This window comes from Pipistrellus hanaki, assembly GCF_964339955.1.
Source record: "Pipistrellus hanaki genome assembly, chromosome: 5".
Taxonomy (NCBI): domain Eukaryota; kingdom Metazoa; phylum Chordata; class Mammalia; order Chiroptera; family Vespertilionidae; genus Pipistrellus; species Pipistrellus hanaki.
Window position 1 is genome coordinate 48569034 of NC_140507.1, and position 12100 is coordinate 48581133.

Consider the following 12100-nt stretch of genomic DNA (forward strand, 5'->3'; position numbering starts at 1 on the left):
GCATATTTCCATTTTTTATACTAATTTTATTTTCTTACATTCTCAAATCAATAAACATGATACATCAAATAAACAAATTAAAAGGCAAAAATCATATAATCATCAATAGACACAGGAAAAGCATTCAACAAAATTCAACACTCATTTTTGATAAAAACTCTCAGCAAAGTGGATAAAAAGAAATCATACCTCAACATAATAAAGGCATATATGACAAACCTACAGCCAACAATATACTCAATGGGCAAAACTAAAACCATTTCCCCTAAGAACAGGAACAAGACAGGGATGCCCACTTTCGCCATTCTTATTCAACCTCGCACTGGACGTCTTAGCCAAGCGATCAGACAAGAAGAAAACATAAAAGGCATCCAAGTTAGAAAGAAGGAAGTAAAACTTTCATCATTCACAGATGACATGATATTGTACATAGAAAACACTAAAAACTCCACCAAAAAACTACTAGATTCAAAAAATGAACTCAGCAATGTAGCATGATACAAAATTAACACCCAGAAATTGATGATATTTTTATACACCAATAATGAATTTCAGAAAGAGAAAATTAAAAAACAAAAAAACTGTCCTCACTGGTTTTGCTCAGTGGATAGAGCATTGGCCTGCAGACTAAAGAGTCCTGGGTTTGATTCCAGTTAAGGGCACCAAACTTGGTTGCAGGCTCCTTCCCGACCTGAGCCCTAGTCAGGACTCGTGCAAGAGACAACCAATTGATGTGTGTCTCTCACATCAATGTTTCTCTCTCTGTCTTTCCCTCTCTCTTCCATTCTCCCTAAAAATCAATGGAAAAATATCCTCAGGCAAAGATTAAAATACACAACCCCATTTACCATTGCAACAACAGCAACAACATTAAGATGCTTAGGAATAAACTTATCCAAGGAGGTAAAAGACCTGTACTTGGAAAACAACAGGATGTTGAAAAGAGAAACAGAAGAATATGAACAGTGAAAGAATATACTGTGTTCATGGATTGGTAGAATTAACATCATTAAAATAGCCATACTATCCAAAGCAATCTATAGATTCAATGCAATTCCTATTAAAATATCATTGTAGTTTTCATTTGTATTCCCTTAATGATATTCCCCTATGCATTTTTAATTTCCATGTTCTTAGCTATTTGTGTATCTACTTCGGTGAACTGTCTATTTAAATATTTTAGCCTTTATATTTCTCAATTGTGGGGGTTCTTTTTTAAATATATTTTTATTGATTTCAGAGAAGAAGGGAGAGGGAGAGAGAGATAGAAACATCAATGAGAGAGGATCATTGATTGGCTGCCTCCTGTATGCCCACATTGGGATCAAGCCACAACCTGGGCACATGCTCTTACTGGGAATTAAACTGTGACCTCATGGTTCATAAGTCTATGCTCAACCACTGAGCCACGCATGCTGGGATGTGGGGGTTCTTTAGGTATTTTGGACAAAAATTCTTCATCATATATATAATTTTCAAACATTTTTTCCACTCTGGCTTTTTCTTTTCTTAATGGTGTGTTTTTAAAGGGCAAAAGTTCTTAATTTTTATTAAATCCAATTTATCAAACTTTTCTTCTATGAATCATGTTGCTGGTATATTTATGAAATCTTTGCCAAATCAAGATTACACAAAAATTCTCCCATCTTTTCTTTAACAGTTTTTATTTGAGCTCTTACTTTTAGATCTATAATCAGTTTGAATTTGTGTAGGATATGAGGCAAGCATGTAAGTCATTTTTTTGCATAGACATATCCAATTATTCCAATGTCATTTGTTTAAATGGCCATTCTTTCCTTGTTGAATTAACTTGGCACCTTTGTCAAAACTCAACTAACAATAAATGTTTAAGGGTTTATTTCTGAACTTTCTTCTCTGTTCCATTGATCTCTTTGTTGTTTTGCCAACACCATCCTGTCTTGATTACTGTGGGTTTTAGTAAGTTCTTAAACAGGTACTTGAAACCATACTTTGTTCTCTATTTTCAAAGTGGTTTGGAATATTTTAAGTCTTTGCATTTCTATGTAAACTTTAAGATCAACTTGTTAATTTCCTTGACTATAATAGGGAATGTGCTGACCCTTTAGATAAATCTGAAGAAAATTTCCATTTGACAATATTAATTCATAAAAATTTGTTGAGATCTTCTTTACTTTCTTACACTTCTTTTGCTAAACTTTTTTAGGTATTTTTTTCTTTTGCTATTTTGAATGGAATTATCTCTTAACTTCATTTTTAGATTTTTCATTGCTTGTACATGCAATGGATGTTTGCATATTGCTCTTCCATCCTGTGACCTTGGTGAACTCCTCACCCTTACTCATAATCCCTCAATTTTTTATTAATTATTTTATTTTATTTTATTTTTACTGAGTGTGTATGATGGTGAAGAATACAGTGACTACTAGACTAGTTTGGTGCCACTGTCTTGATTCATGCTAAGGCACCAGCAGTTTCAGCCACCATTGCTTTTGCACCAATAGTACACATGTCAACCAGTAAAAAAGGCAATAATCTCTTGATGATATCTTGATCTTGCAAACCCCATGAAAGGTTCTCAGAGATCCCAGGGAGTCTATAGACAACACTTAGAGAGCTAGATTATGTCTAAGCACTTATGCAAGTCTGAAATGCTATAATTTTAAAAATCTAAGATAAATGTTGTTTACCAGACAGATGTTAACATTTATTTAAATGATTGATGGTCGTAGCAGTCAATATTACTTAGGCCAGTGGTCGGCAAACTGTGACTCTGTTGACCAGTGAGTTTGCCGACCACTGACCTAGACTCCCGATTCCAATAATTACAGGCTGTTGTTGTTCCTTGTGATTAAGCCCCTATCCCAGTGATTGGCAAACTCATTAGTCAACAGAGAGGCAAACTTCGAGCCGCAGTATGCCGCATGTAGCTTGTGAGCCGCAGTATGCTGATTTAGGCAATTGCTGCACGTGGAACGACAAACCAGGCCTTTAAGAAAAAATGAAAATAAAATAAAACATTGGCTCTAATCTCAAGGAAATGGTACAAGTCTTTCTGAGTATTCAAGTTTCTAAGAAAGGAATACCAGCTCACTGTAGGCTAATTACATTAGACCCCAAATTTGTACGGCTTTATTTTTGTTTTACTAGCACTAAAAATAAAGAAAATTCTTACAGTGGAGGTGTGGCATGTATAAAATATCAAGACTAGAAGGAAAACTAGGTTAAAATCTATTGTTCTTTACTAGTACAGTTCATGTTATCTCATTTCCAAATGATCATAACTAACACATAAAGCAATATCAAACTAATTTTCAAAACTATTTTAAAAGCCTTAATTTTACATTATTATTTATAATAAACCCTTGACTGGAAGGTAAACTAGCCACTTAGCTACTATTTTTTCCTGCATTTTACATATCTTTAAGACCATATATAAATTTGAAGCTTACAGCACAGAGGGCAAATTTACTATATATTTTAGCTTTTTCCCTGAAGAGTACTAAAATACTATTCATACATTGCAAAGTAAATAAATAGTCTTAAGGCTTCAGTCTGTGGGATTCCTCAGGTTCTGACATCCTTAATCCTTTGGGGTAAAAGAAAAAGGCAAAAGGCACTAAAACACTTAATAATGGGAAGAATAACAGAAAAATGGGAAAATTAAAATTAACTATAAAAAATGAAGAAAAGGATTGTGGTTAGGTTAGGTTAGGTTAGGTTAAAGATAAATGGAGTTAATAAAAGTTTCAGAGAAACCAGTTACATACTGGAATTCTGATGTGAAAAAAAAATCAGGCAATGTAAGAGCTAGCACAGAATTTAAAAATAGTCTAGTTCTAGCCCAACATTTCTTATTTGGCAAAGCCCAAAGATTTTTCAATAGGGTTAGAGCTGGAAGCCAGAATTTCTAACTTTCCCTTCAATATGTCCCATCCTCCCCCCTTCACATTAAATAAAACTTTTGTACTTTTAATAACTCTCTAGACCACATGTAACATTTTTTCTAGAAAACAACCAAGGCTTCTAAAACTTTAACGGATGCATTGTTGAAATGCACCTCGTTATTATGTGACGCATCATAACATGACTGGTAACTCAGACATCTTGAGTATGGCTTGCCATTTCACTTTATGCCTCAGCTATTGGGAATTGTTTATTTTCTAATGAGTTTCTGTTATTAAACATTCAAAATCACCCCAACCTTATTTACTGTAACACATCAGCTTCATCAATTGCACTCTTTTTCCCCCCAAGAAAGTCACATATGGTATCGTTTTCTCATGCTGCATACCATATCTTTGTTCAGTCATTGTTTCCATCTACACACAGGATAATCATGACCACATGACATACTTTACAATGCAGAATTAACTCCAGATCTTAAGATTGTATACATTAAAGAAGCTGCCTGCTTTCAAATATGCCATTGGTTTTCCCTTTTTCCTACTTATTACCACCTTCCTGGTAAGTTTTTGGGGCTACTACCTAAATCTCTATGTAGGGATTGCTGCTAGTTTGTTTTGTTTAATTCCACTTTGTTCTTGCCTGCATGGTTCTTTTAGATGAGTACTAGCATGTACTACCATAAGACTGCTAATTAAAATAAACAATAAAACTTTTTCATTAGATGGCGGGCCTTCTTGTGTGTCCAGGTCAGAGCACTTATTTTCCATAATTATGCTTGCACACTCTTTCAAGAAAATGTAAGGCTCCGATCATGACATAGGTGTAAAATCTTTTCTCAATTCAGGAAAAGCCGGATTCATTCTTTCCAACATAAATCTCCTCTCGGTTATGAATGAAATTTTAAGGCATGGAGATGTATATTTGGAACTAACCTGTATAATTTTGATATTGAGTATTTCTAGTTTTTCTACTTTAGCAAAGTTGAATTCTTCTCCGTCCAGTGATCCTTTGGTTTTATGCATGTAAAATAAGTAGAAGTCTCAAGCCCTTGCATCCAGATCAGCATCCTTACACAGAGTGATCAAAATTAAGAAATGTTCTTGTCCTCCCAGCCTTCAGGTGACAGAGGCTGTTGGGGATAATAATCCCATAACTTGGGTGAATCATCTTTCTTCTAAGGAATAAAACCTTCATGGCTTTGGAACTCTGACTTTAAAAAGTATTTTCCTCTTTTTTTCCCCCTCCTCTCCTCCTGGTTATTATTAACATTTATGTGTTTAAGATTCTAAAAGTTAAGGCTTCAGCAATAGCTGAAGCACTGAATATTCAACAGTGAACAATATGGGTAGCAAATACCCTGTTTCCCCGAAAATATGACAGTGTCTTATATTAATTTTTTCTCCGAAAGTTGCGCTAGGTCTTATTTTCAGGGGATGTCTTATCTTTCCATGTGCTAGGTCTTATTTTCAGAGATGTCTTATTTTTGGGGAAACACGGTAATAGCAATAGTTTCCTGTTTTCCAAACTAAGTGCTGAGTAACAGGAACCATCTCTTATAGGAACTAACCTTTATGATCTAATCTGTGAGGGCCAGGAGTGCTTTGAATGAATTAGTCCATTTCATACTCACATCACCCACATGACATGGGTTCTCTTTTTATCTCCAGTTTTCACTGAGGCACAGTGAACTTGCCTAAGTCATGCCAGGGCACAAAGCAGCGGGCTCCAGAGCCTGGGCTCTTTGTCATTGTGCCACACCACCTTCTCCTTTTGTTGTGCCCACACAGAATACTGTTATACAGCTTCCTTAGGAACTGTCGTTGATGTTTATCTTCTAGGTAGACATTTTGTTGAGAATGGGGGCTTTGCCCTGGCCAGCTTGACAGTGGAAAAGCATCAGCCTGCAGACTGAGGGATCCCAGGTTCAATTCTGGGTTGCGGGCTCGATCCCCAATAGGAGTTGTGCAGGAGGCAGCCGATCAATGATTCTCTCTCATCATTGATGTTTCTATCTCTCTCTTCTTCTCCCTTCCTCTCTGAAATCAATACAGAAATATATTTTTTAAAAAGAGACAATGGGGGCTTTTATTCTTCTGTGGTCTATCATCACCCTGCAGGATGACCTGGCTGATCCTCCTTCACAACCTCATTGGAAAACAGAATAAAAAAGTAAAGACTGATAGCCTGGCCATCATGGCTCAGTGGTTGAGCATTGACCTATGAAGTAGGAGATCACAATTAGATTCCTAGTCAGGGCACATGCCTGGGTACCAGCTCAATCCCTGGGGGTGGGGGGTGGGCGGCTGATAAATGATTCTCTCTCATTATTGATGTTTCTCTCTCTTCCTTTTTGAAATCAATAAAAATAATTTTTAAAAGTAGAGACTGATAACTATGGGCCATGCAAATAGCTCACATTTCCAGATACTTACTTCACCTAAGCCCTTTCTATGGATTGTCTCTTCTGTTGCCCACAGTAATCCTCTGAGGTAGCTACCATATTTTTTGTTTTCTAGAGGAGAAAGCTGAGAAGCAGTGAGGTTCACCAATATGCCAAGGTCACAGGGTCAGGACATAGTAGAGCCTTCTATCTGACCCAGCGAGTCAAGCTTCATGGCCCACACTTAACTAGTAAACCAGGCCACTCACAGCAATGAAAACAGAGTGCTCCTCTACCTCCCCAGGTCCCTGGGAACCTCGTGCCAGAGCTGGGAACCCTTGTGGAGTTCCTGCTTTGCTCTGTGTCTGTCACCCACTCTAACTGCCTGGGCTGGTCAGGAGGCATGAGGAGTCTATCACATGAAACAGTGTGTGGATAAGGTAGCACCCACAGGTTTTATTTATTTCTGTGAATGTTCTAGTCCTCAATCCTGAAGCAACTGAAGCATAATGAAAGATCAAAATCTATTCTCAGCAACACCCAGTGATTTATTTCTCTTATTGTATTTTATTTTAAATTTGCAACATCCATCGAGCATATTCTCATTATTAAGGCCTGTCCCGGATGTCACAGGCTTATAATGATCTCAGCCTGTGCTTTCGGAAGATGTTTTTAATTTGATGATATACCAACTTCTATATCCCAGTTCTGACCCCAGCAAAAAGAAAACCTCAAACCCTCCTTTTCTTAAGACTGGCCTCTGGTCCATCATGTCCACTTCCACGTGACCCTACAATAATTCATGTTGAGGGAAAGAGAACCTTTTATTTACTTTCAGGTCTTCAGCTATTACAGACTGTACTCATAAATCCCTCATTCCTGTCTAGGATGGGTGGAATTAGACTTTGGGGAGGAGAAGAATCCCTCAGTCTCACCAGACAGGGTGGAGGGAAAATAAACACAGAGAAAAATGTGCCACTGGTTTCATTTATCCCATTATTAGGATGTCATGCCAATCTGAAAAATAATGTCCAAGTAACAACATTAAATGGCAAGGGGTATTAACATCTGGAATGGATAAAGAGGGGAAATGTATTTATATTATCTTTTTATTCATTAAGTCATGTATAAATGGTACATTTCAGTTTATGATTATAAATCATAGCAGTGCAAAATAACTAACATTTGTATGATGTACATTCAGTTTGCAGAATTCTTTCATGAGCATTTTGCCATCCGAGCCTCCTAAATGCTCATCAGTCAGGTGGCAGATATAAGAACCATCCCAATAACAAATATAGAAATGATACTTAGAGTGGGAAAATGGCTTGTACAAGGTCACACAATTAGTAACAGGAAAATCTTGTACTTGAACCTAAATCTTATGAGTTCACAATTTAAGTTGAATTTGGGAAAGAACAGCCTTATTTTGTAGTGTCACACTGGTGAGGCCTGGGACATTGGACTGCAACATTAGGGTTAGGTCACCTGTACCTTTTTTTGTGTATGTGTGAGAGAGAAATGCAAATTCTCAGGCTCCACCTCAGAATTCTGGGGTTAGGGCCTAGCAATCTGGTTTAATGATTCTTCTAAATGATCCTCGTGCTTCTAAAGCTTGAGAACCACTGTGCTAAAGCAATGACTCTCAGCCCTGGCCACACACTAGAGTCACCTGGGAACTTTAAAAACTACTGAGGCTTTTGTCCCAACCCCAAAGATTGTGATTTAATTGATCTACAATATGGTTTTCAACCACATCACTACTGACATTTTGGGCTGGATTATTATTTGTTGGCAGACATGTCCTATGCATTACAAGATGTTTAACAGTATCACTGACCTCTACCCTATAGATGTCAGTAGCCTCCCTCTCCCCCACCACCAGTTGTAATAAATGTCTCCAGACATTACCAAATGTCTCCTGGGGGCCAAAGATGAGAAGCACTGATCTAGGGCCATGGCTCAAGCACTGGGATTTTTAATAGCTCCCTAAATCATTCTAGTGTACAGCTATGGCTATGAACTGTCACTCTGGAAGGTTCCTTTTAATGAGCAGCTTTAGATGTCAATGGACTAAAGAACAAGAAAAGCTAAACTTTAGAGCATTGGGTGTAAAGTTAGAATAAATCAACGTGCAGTGAAGACTCTGGCACTTTGCCCAGGAGTCAAGTAATACAGGCTTTAGGGTGTAAATTTCACACCAACCATGGGCTCCTTACATTTTTGCTTACTTTCTGGCTGTTGGGTGTGTTCCAGAAAACTGACAGAAACAGGTACTCTGCTCTTATCTAAAAATTCCCAACCAAGTAGATATTGCTTTGTGCTAAATATAAAAGTGGGCATCCTGCTTTCGGGCCTAGTCCTTCTAAAAACAGGAGGCTTATCAGTGTATCATGTGGTACAAGTCCTTCTGTAAATCTGTTTTGACAGGCTTAAAAAAAAATTCAGCCTGTCAATTTTATGATGTTGATTTTGACACAATCCAAATCGGCCATTTCTACATTATTTTGTGGCCAGTTAGTAGTATTTTCATTTTCAGATGATGATCAGGGACTTTATATTTCAACTGTAGGAAAATTCCCTATGTAAGAGAACCAAGGCAAGTGTCCTTCGGTAAATCTGTTCTCTGCAGGTGGCCCTCTGCTGCCTCAGTGAGTGCTCTGTGGTGTTCCTCTGTGATCCCAAGAAGGGGAGGGCACGGTGTGCATTTTAGACCATAGGATGTGCATCATCTCCAAGTGCCTGCTCTGCACCTCTTGTAGGCTGAGCAGTCCCAGCCTAGCCCAAAGTGATAGGTCTTCAAGAAAAGTTTGCGGCATGTCCTCTTCAACCTGGGTCTTAAGTAGTACAGTATTCTCCCATTTTCTCAAGCAACTATTGATAGGTGATTGTTTCTTTCAACAATAAGAATGGAAATGCTACTTTGAGAGACTGAGAAATAAATTTTAAATAGAAAATAAATTATAAGGTGAATGTGTTGTCAGGGCAAAATTGGTAATACTAAGTACTATGTTATATGCTTTGAAATTATAGACCCTTTTATAACAAAAATAAGAACTGACTGCTCTAAGGTGCCAGATTAACTCTGTGAACCAGTTGGTAGTAGCTTGTTCACATTAATGAAACCAACTAATTCTTTTGCCATAATCTAGTTTATCCTAAGCAGTTGTTTATCTTTTTCTATCCTAGCCTAAATTGTTTCATCATTGTGCTTCTAAAAATTAAACCTTTCAATTAGGCTTCCCCAAAAGACTGTTAATAGGTATTGTTTTCCATATGGTTCCACTTGTTTTTATGAAAGGCATATGCTTGTATGTACATAGGAAGATTTCTGGAAGAAAACATAATTAACAGTGGCTGCCTTTGGGCAGGAAGTTTAGGGGCCTTGATTGGAAGGGAAACATGCTTTTTATTATACTTTTATACAGCTTATTTTTACCATTTAAAATTTTTAATTTTACATACTGGTATATAAAAGAAAGTATACGCTCCCTGTAATCTTTCAGAAGTTCCAAAATGCCTCTTCTAATAAGAGAAAAATGGGTGAGCTGCACTCCATACCTCTTTGATGCTTCTTCCTTTTGTATATGTTCTATTGCTAAAACAGAGTGAACAGAAAGGATACTTTAAATGTAAAATTACTCCAACATTGGTTCCATGAATAAAAATACCAATATATTGGTTCCATGTAATCAGAATACCAAGGTCCTATGTAACTTGAGATTGATAGTTAAGGAGAGCCTCTTTGAAGAAGCCACATTTAACCAGAAAGGGAAGAAGTTGCCTCCAGGCAGGGGCTTAGTTTTCTCTGGCTGCATTGGAACAGTTACTCTCTATACATCTTTCAGAATGGGGCAGACTTAGGTTGAGGAAGTCTACATTGTGATTGTATCTAACCTTTACCTCCAATGGGTTCTTTCATTTCCCTTTGTCCATATTTCCCCAAAAGAGTCAATGCTCACTCTTTGAGAAAATAAAAATAACCACAAAAATAACAAATACCTATAGGTGTCAAAGAAATACAATTCTATAATATTTTGGGGCTCACCAAAACATATCTTTCCCTCAGTCCTTCCTTTATACCTAGCCCTAGTTAAAATTTTAAGCAAGCAGGAAAAAATTCAACTGAGATTGGATGGGCTCAAAACAATACATGCTCAGTTGTGAGTTTTTCTGGATCATTTTTCTTAGCACATGTCACTTAGACCTTCTCAGGATTTCATAGTCTCCCTTGATAAGCAAGAAACATCCTTTTTATCTCATTATTGGATGTTTTTATTGGGAAATACATCCAAGTGGATTTCAGGTTCCTCTGCCTCTGGGAATGAACCAATAATAACATAACAGTTCAACTATTCCAAAGCATATCCTATGACAACCCCTAGACATTTAAATTATATCTCTGTAGTCTTTAATGGTGAATTACATTTCTGGGATAAAATACCAAACTCTATAAAAAGGAGCTTCCAGGTTTTGTGGGGTGTTTTTTTTTTTTTTTCCTTTATAGGGGTGAGTCATCCCAGAAATGGTGTTTTGCCTTTACTTGCATCAAGCATTAATAACCAGCAATCAGCAATGGTATAATTGTTAGCTTCATGAAAAATGAAAGAGTTTAAGGAAGTGTTTTTGTGAAGAGCCCACCAGTTATCCTTGAACAAAAGTTTATGTAGAAATTCTGAGAAGACACCAACAAAGACTAGTTAGAGGAAGAGGAAGAAGAGACTACAGGCAGGACTGGATTGAATACAAATGTCCTTTTAGAAAAATATTCAGAGGAAAGGAAAATATATTAAAAGACTAAAGATAACGTCTGAAATTAAGTCAATATAGGGTCTTAGCCATAAAAATAGAATTTTAGAGAGCCTTTGTTACTCAATTTTCAAAATGCATAGGTTCTGATTTTGTATCTATGGGATACTGGTTTCCCACCCTCTTTCAATGGACTCCCATTAATGACCACATTGACCATGAAATTAAACCTCACATAATGTTTTAGAAATAGTAGAACAGAAATTTGAAGCTCAACTTAAGAGTTATTATGGCAATAGGTACTTTGCAAAGAAAAAAAGACAAATGTATCTAGTTAGTAGAATAGTGTTTCCTACTGAGTAAAGAAAGTATAAATTCTGAGTCACTAGCAAAATTTGGAAAAGAAATCAATATCATTTTTACTCTTGAAAATGCATCATATATTCAGCAAAGACTTCCTTCCCCCTCTTAGGTGGCTGAACTAGTCTTCTCCTTGTGCAATACCCCAATTAGCAACTCCGGGGACTTCATGTTCTTTCTACTTGGCACAGCCACTAGAGGGGGTCCATCCTTTCATACCAACAAAGATTTTAAATTGTCAACATGAAAAAACAATTTTCCACAAATGCTACAAACAGATCACAGTACCCACACTTTTCTCTGTATGATAAAGGCAAGTTTGAGCCTAAATAAAGAGAGGCCGCTTATGACACATGTACTGAAGCAGTCAGCTCCTTAAGCAACAGAGGGAAAGGTAAGTTCCAAAGGGTTTTGAGTGTTAATCAGCTGACAAAGTCAGTACATCCTAAACCATTTCATTTTCCCAGTATTCTTCATAATCTCACATTCAAAACTTTGGCTGCTTGTCAGGAGACAATAGAATCTTCCAATGCCACTAGCTGAAAATGACTTGCTTTACTTATGGTTTAGCAAGAATTGATAAGAAATGACTGCCTTGCTTCCCTGTTAAGCTATCATCCAAGCCCCACACTTTTGCTCCTCTTTGAAAAGTAGTTGTTATGACTATTACAGATAAGATCAACAGCTTATCTCTTCTGTTATTATATTTATCACTTTCCAAAC

The 12100-nt window shown here is 37.0% G+C and overlaps 2 protein-coding genes across 3 annotated transcripts in view; one reads left to right on the plus strand and one right to left on the minus strand.

Moving 5' to 3' along the window:
* TTC29 (tetratricopeptide repeat domain 29) overlaps nt 1-12100 on the minus strand; it is a 540856-nt gene that overhangs the window by 465372 nt on the left and 63384 nt on the right. The gene's annotated exons all lie outside the window — the stretch shown is intronic.
* Nucleotides 1-12100, plus strand: part of EDNRA (endothelin receptor type A) — a 44581-nt gene that overhangs the window by 13633 nt on the left and 18848 nt on the right. The gene's annotated exons all lie outside the window — the stretch shown is intronic.